Source organism: Alligator sinensis, unplaced genomic scaffold (assembly GCF_000455745.1).
Source record: "Alligator sinensis unplaced genomic scaffold, ASM45574v1 scaffold1542_1, whole genome shotgun sequence".
NCBI classification, from domain to species: domain Eukaryota; kingdom Metazoa; phylum Chordata; order Crocodylia; family Alligatoridae; genus Alligator; species Alligator sinensis.
In genome coordinates, this window is record NW_005842452.1 from 652,387 (window position 1) to 659,791 (window position 7,405).

Genomic DNA, 7,405 nt, shown 5'->3' on the forward strand with positions numbered 1-7,405 from the left:
GAGTTCATGGACTCAGACAACATGAGGGCTGGAAGGGACCTCAGGAGGTCACCTCTAGTCCAACCCCCTGCTCCAAGCAAGACCAGCCCCAACTAGATCATCTCACCCAAGGCTTTGTCTAGCAGGGTCTTAAAAACCTCCTAGGATGGAGAGTCTACCACCTCTGAGTAACCTGCTCCAGTGCTTCACCGCCCTCTGCGTGAGGAGGTTCTTCCTAATATCCAACTTAAACCTCCCTTGCTGCAACCTGAGCCCATTGCTCCTTGCTCTACCACCTGCCCCCACCAAGAACAATCCTCCATCCTCTTTGGACCCATCCTTCAAGTAGTTGAAGGCTGCTATTAAATCCCCCCTTGGTCTTCCCTTCTCCAGTCTAAATAAGCCCAGTTCCCTCATCCTCTGCTCACAAGTCATGTGCCCCGGTCCTCAAACTATTTTTGCTGCCTTCCGCTGAACTTTGTCCAATTTACCCACATCCTTTCTGTAGTGGGGGGGCCCAAAACTGGACACAGGACTCCAGATGTGGCCTCCCCAGGGCTGAATAGAGGGGAAGAATCACTGCCCTCCATTTGCTGGCAACGCTCCTACTAATGCAGCCCAGGATGCTATTAACCTTCTTGGCAACAAGGCTCACTCTGTTGGCTCCTGTTCAGCTTGTTGTCCACCGTAACCCCCAGGTCCTTTGAGTTCATGCCAATGAAAGGGTGGAACAAGCAGTAAGTTGCATTCATTCAGTCCCTTCCATAGTATGTGGTCTTCAGAGGCATAACAACAACCCAGGTTAGACAGCCTCTCAGGCCAAGCCTGGGTTCCCTTCCACAAAGCTTGCTGTGAAGGTAGTGGTGATGGTGGCAACAAGACACCCCGAGTGGCGAGGAGTTTCAGGCCTTGCATCACAGGGGCAAAGGGTTAGATGCTGCAATGAAGAGGGATATATAAATACCTGCACGTGCAGACAGAGGAAGTCTCACTGTGCACCGACACCTCGGCAAAGCCTGGAAACTCTGGAAAGTGCTAAGTGACAGCAGAGCAGCAAGAGACCCGGCCTTCTGGCTCACAAGAGCAGTCCACCCATATATTATCAAAGGACCTATCCATCATCTTAGCTCATAAAAACACAGGCTTGTGTCTGAGTTGGCGCCAGGAGGAGTCAGAACGACGTCAAATGCACTGAATTAGTGACCGTGCTGGCAACGAGATTCTTGCCATCTCCTCCAAAGATCAAGCTCAAGAAGGCCCCGTGGGGTGACAGATTAACTTGGCGGGGCCCTCTTGATGTCCCTTCTCCCGTGGTGGGGTCTAGCTGCTAGCCATCTTTCAGGAGAGAAGGAACAGTGAATTAATTGTTTTCCAGTAGCGTTCAGAGGCACTTTACAGACACCGTGGGGAACAGCGCCCATCCTTAAAGCTTCACGTGGGAAATAGCCTTATCTATCACTGTCCAAAGCAAGGGCTGCCTACCCCTCCATGCTAGCAAACTGCTGCATGTTTTGCAAACGGAGAACGTGGAAAGAGCATTTCAGGATGACACAGCTTGGCTTTCTGGGCCGCTGAAGAGCCTGCGCTTGCTCAGCACCACTTGCACAGCTCCAAGCATTTGCACTGTGCTTTACCAACCTGAGATAAAGCAGTATGGAAACCACGGATATTTGCTAACATACTGGGAACAGTGCCAGGTTTGAGTATGCTAGGCACCGAGGTACGCAGGGTGGCGATAGCAGCTTCTGCCGAGTCTAAGTCTCCTTCTAACCCCCCAACTTTTCCTTGCAACTCTATTGCTCCCAAATTCCTAGGAAACCCCAGTTCTCAGTTCAGCACGATCCCAGTGCGTGCTGTCCTGCCGGGAACCCCAGCTTCCCTTCCAGTTACTTGCCTGCTGCCACAGCTACATCCACGGACTCAGGTTTTCTACCCTCAGCCTGCATCTACATCTGCTTCCGTGCCCTGCTAACGGCCTCGCTCAGTTGGAGCCTGACACACCCTGAACCCTTCTTTCCCTCCCAGTTTGGGCTCAGATTTGCTGCCGGCCGAGGTTTATCACCGCCACGTTTCGGTGGTACAACAACAGGTGGAGGGGCATGGGTCAGCACTTTGCCTGCCACAAAATCCCTCTCTTCCTCTTTGCATGGGGGGAAACGGCCCATGAACACATCGGCAAGGGGAGCAACATCTTTCTGCCTTCGTGCTCTCCTCTGCAGCGAGGCCTCCAAAAAACCCAGACAATAGGCAGGCAGCTATTACATAGAAACCATGGATTGTACTGGCCAACAGCTGGGCCTTCCTCATGCTCCCCATATCTGCATCCAGCTGTTGTCTCCTGCCTCCTCAGGAAGGGGACTGGATTTATTTTGTGCTTATGCAGCCCCTGGTGTAAAGTATTTGCCTTCTCATATTTTGGGGTCCTTTTATCCCCATGCATTTATCCTAATCACATCCGGGGCAAAAACCCAGCCCTCTTGCTCCTCAGTTTCCCCAAAAGCCTCAGTAGATATAAATGTGGCTGCTGATACTGTCTTCCCACTGGCTGCTCAAGCCATGTAGCGTCCCTCCCTCTGGAACCACACCTCTTCACATCCCTAATTTCCGGACATGTGCCAAACCATGATGGATCATCCATACAGCCAGCTTCCCAGCAAGGGCTTCGGTGCCTGGGCTGCAGCCACAGGCAGGAGAACATCCTTGGGTTGAGGGAATGAGCACTGCAGCGACATCACCACTCAGAGTAGGGAGCATGGGGCATCTCTTCCTAGATCTCAAATTAAGGCCGCTCATCCAGAAGAGTGCCTAAATTATGCCTTGGTGTCCCCTTGGTTTGACCAACTAAAGGAGACCACTATTTGTGCTTCAGACTGAGGGAAGTACCCAGGTTCCTGCAGTGGGTCAAGTACCCTCAAGGACTACTAGGCCTGTGTTTCCCAGAGGGCGCAGGTCCAAGATCAGTCCAGACTCTGGGTGGTGGCAGCGGTACCTCCAGGCTAGTGAGTGTGCTCCAGGAAGGGGGTCGGCCAGATGTGAGGCACCCCTAGGGAGGCACTCTGAATCTGGAAGGTGGTCGGGTGTAGTGAGGTGGCTCACCCTCTACTGATCCCAAATGTTGCCTCCTCCTTGTTCCCTTGCCTCCCCTTTTTCTCTGGATTCCTCCAGTTTTTCTCCCATCTCACACCCTGATCAAAACCAGCTTGCTTTCCCTCTGCTGCTACCGCCAGCTCCTGAAGCACCCGGGCAGGAGGGATCTCCCATAAAAAGGAAGCAGCAATAGGAAGAGGAGTTCCTCGTGCATGGAGTTAGAAACACCCCCCACCCTCTGGTTTGGCCTAAAAATAACCAAAGTACAGCAGGTTCCTGTTCTGTTAACAAGCAGCAAAGTCCATTGGCAAGGGCTATTTTTAGTTGCTCTGGGTTAGCTTTCATTAATAAAGTAATACTTTGCTAAACGGATCCGTTGCAAGTTAACTGCTAGGCAGCACACGGCCTAGCTTTGAAGGCCAAATCCCAGTGACACCACTACCCAACTGTCCCACCAGCCCCACCAACCAGCAGCCACTGGGTGCAATGCCCTTGTTTGCAACCAACTTGCTCCTGCTTCAGCCGGCACTCAGCTGGGTGCCAGGACTCGACGCCATTAGCTCATCCAGGTTGCTTGGTACATTGAGATGATTTTGTTTTAAATAGAGCACAACATATTTGCTCCCTCAAAGGCTGCTTGTATAATGATTACAAGACCATGTCAGTGGAAAAACACCAGGTTGCCAAAGGGGGTTGGTCACCTCCTGTTGTGGAAATGCCGTGAACAAGCTTGGCCATGTATTTGGAAAAGCCTGATTTAATGCACAATAAATACTGGTTTATCCCTTTCTGATACGTGTTATTGCAGTGAAGTGCCAAGATCAAACAATCATTAAAAAAAATAACCTTCAGTTCCTTCCGTCTGCAGCTTTGCTCTCTGTTCCTTTACTGAAAAGCTAGGACAGTTCAAGGTTTTGGCCATGAAACAAAGCTTTCTGGACAGTTTGCCGTGCTGATATAGGACAGCACGGTATCCTGCAGTATCCATGGTACCCCCAAGTTTTAACACCACGTGCCAGAGCTAGGTTTGCAGTGTAGACACTAATAATGCTAGAATCCAATGGCATGGGACATTTTAGACACCCCCACACCACCTCTCTTTCTACTCAGGGCTCTTGCATCTCTAGACGGGGCCCTGGCTCACAAACTTTACACTAGTTTATTGGTACCGGCTTGTGAAGAAGAGAAGTCTTTGACCTGTAATTCCTAGAGCATTGGGGTAAACTCTGGTTTTCTTAAAAGCACACATGGCAGGTCCCTCTGCTACGCCCTGTTATGTAAGGGAGCTGTTTGTTCTGTACTCGGGAGAGAGGCGCCACTTAAATTTTCCGAGCTGGTTAGATTTTTCTTTTTTTTTTTACATCCATCAATCACCCTGTGACAGGTCGTCTCATGTGCCTGTGTGTCTGCTCTCCCCGCAGGGACAGGCAGCCTCTCCCAACATGACCTGCCAGGTCAGTCGGAGGAGAGCAATCGCTCTCTCTGAGCAAAGCTGCAACAGATATGCAGAGCTGTCCGTGCAGCCTCCACTTCTACCGGGGGATCCGAGGTCGTGTCCCAACTGAGATGGGGGCAGCGGGGACACTATTGGCTTCACTAAATTCTCTCTGAATGAGAGGGCAAATGGGGAGAAGCATAGGTGAGGCGAAGTAGAGGCTGGGGGGGGGGGGGGGGGGGTATGTGCCCCCCCCGCAACAGCATGCGCTCCAGCTGGTAGTGGGGCACGGAGAGTGCTTGTGCCCCCACTGAATTTGGCTCTGGGCAGCTGGTGTGCTTGGGGGACCCCCTCCCGGTTGCTAGCTGACCGCTGGGGGACCCTCCCCTCTGGGCGTGCCCTGCTGGTGCTCCCCCAGACTCAGGAGGCACCAGTCGCCCATGGGAGTCACCTGGATTCTCCCCACTACAAACCACGGGGCAAAGCCAAGCCCAACTGCCCTGCGTGGGACCTTTGTGTCATTTGTACACGGGCAACATGGGCACAAGATGCTGGCAGCTTAACACTTTAGGCTCGCTTTGAAAGAGCCATAGACGGAGCCAAGCAGTGCAGAATCAGGGGCAAGGTCTTTTACTGCTTACACAGCTTTGGTCTCACACCCCTGGTTGGCAGGTGTGGGCAGGAGAAACTTGGGAGAGCTGGGCTGTCCTCATGGAGGGGTATCATTTCAAGTTGAGCACTGGTTGAAAGTGCTCTGTAGGAAGGAGGTAGGAGAAACACCATACTGACCAAGCTTGATTTTTAAGAGAGCTACGTTTCTGTAATTAAAGTGGGAAACTCGGTGGGGGGAAAAAAAATCTTCAGACAACCTTGGTCTGTTTGGATTCAATTAAAACACTTGTGGACTTTTCCTTGCTGTTTCCCCAAGCTCTGCAGCACAATGTCAACAAGAACAGAGGCCACAAAAACCTGGGGTCTGAAAAAGTTGCCAACAAGACATACCATTCAGGTGGGAAAAACCCACCAAGGAATTCTGCTCATAATGGCCACATTAAGAACCCAGTGAGAGATCTTTAAGCTCCTATTTACAGTCCAGGATGAATATGTAAAATATGCAATAAAGCATATGCCAAGGAAATGAGTTTTAGCAGAGAGACCAGATGAAATGTGGGCAGCTGGCAATACCTTTTTTGCAAACCTAGGCAGTGTTCAACCTCAAACTGACAAACATACTGTGTACTCTCTCGGAAGACAGTAGACCCCGCTGTGTTTTAGCTCAATGAAGTTCTTCCACGAAGTCAAGTCTATCCTCACATTGCTATCCACAAGCAGGCTCAAAAAGGTCTCAATCATTAATCAACTCTTATCAACCATTAATTCTTCCCAGAAACATTACCTACCCTTCCAAACGAACAGAAGACGCTCAATGCTTACATGTACATGGGATACAAACTGGTCTAATCTGGGCCACTGGTGTGAAATCTGCTGGATAAATTAAACAAGTGCAGTTCTGTATTACAAGTCCCCTGGTCTAGATAAGCCTTTCTTGAAGAGGGATGCACTTTGCCTCTGATCTGGCCTGCTGCAACAACTCTAAGTCAAGCAAATATTGGAAAAAACCCCCCAAAAAACGAAACCCTCGGTCCTTCTCTATGAATCACCACCATCTAGTTACTTCCCAAGTTAAAAATTAAGGGAAGGGCAAGTTATGTATGAAATAGTCCATGCCTCATTGCAGACTCTCACTTATTCATTCCACGACAGTGCTGAGCGATTCTTGGACACTGTTCTTGGATGCAAAAAAATGAACGAAACAAATTGGGTTCCTTTGGAGGCGCGTCCACGCAGACACCCAATAGGTATCTGGTACTTTCTGAAATGCCCGTCAAAGATCTCCAGGTTGGCATCCAAAAATACGTAGAGACCTAGCGTTGGATCAGTGTTGCGGGACCGGGGTTGGCAACATTTTTGGGCCGTGTCAAAAACAGACCAACCTCGACTTGTAAGATGCTGGCATGCCAAGGGTGGATGGCGGGGGAGCCAGGAGGGGCCTGATCCTTGTTGTGGCAGTGCAACCCTGCCATCTGCCCCAAGGCGCGCGTGCGCCCACTGCCAGCAATGAATTGGGCCAGGGCTCCGCGCTCCTGCCTGCCTGCCACGGCTGGTCTGGGCTCTGGGCAGGCCCCTGCCACTTAGCCCAGGCTGCTTACAGCAGGTGCAAGCAGCTGCAATGGGGTCTGTGGAGCCCTGGCTTGGCTCGTTGCTGGTGGCGGGTGCATGTGCACCTCTGGGCAGATGGTGAGGGAGCCACGATGTAAGCATCTGCACCGGGGTCTGTGGAGCCCCAGCTTGGCTTGTTGCTGGTGGCGGGTGCACGTGCACCTCTGGGCGGATGGCAAGGGAGCCACGAGGGGCCCGATCCTTGTTGCGGCAGTGCAGCCCTGGCCCCCTTCCCTGCCATCTGCCCCAAGGCACGCATGCCAAGCACAATGCCTTCACTTGCCACACTCTAGTCTAGGAAATATATGAGATGAGGATTTTTGGAGGGTAATACCTTTTAGTGCACCAGTAGCACGGTTGGGCTGGGTTTAGACAATCTTTCTAATGCAGAGCATTGAAGAACACAGTGACCTGAAGTTAAATGCCGTGCATTGGAAAGTAGTCTAAAAATTTCCCAACCAATAGAAGAGACCATCCGCAAAAAGCTTCGTCTGTCATAGATCTTTTTAGAAAGAGTCAGGCCAACATTTTTTAGGCTGGAATTTTCCAAGGGGGCCAAAAAAAGTTACTTGACAGGCCACTGCCTGTCCCAGCGTGCCTCCAAGGCGCCCCCATGAACTACTGCAGAGCTAAGGTCGATCCCTGGCCCCCATGAGCCCGTGGCCTTTGCTTACTCACACTCTT

General features: G+C 51.3%; 1 protein-coding gene across 1 annotated transcript in view; it reads right to left on the bottom strand.

The window, feature by feature from the left end:
* The window catches only part of VDR (vitamin D receptor), a 75,436-nt gene that overhangs the window by 19,203 nt on the left and 48,828 nt on the right, over positions 1-7,405 (bottom strand). The gene's annotated exons all lie outside the window — the stretch shown is intronic.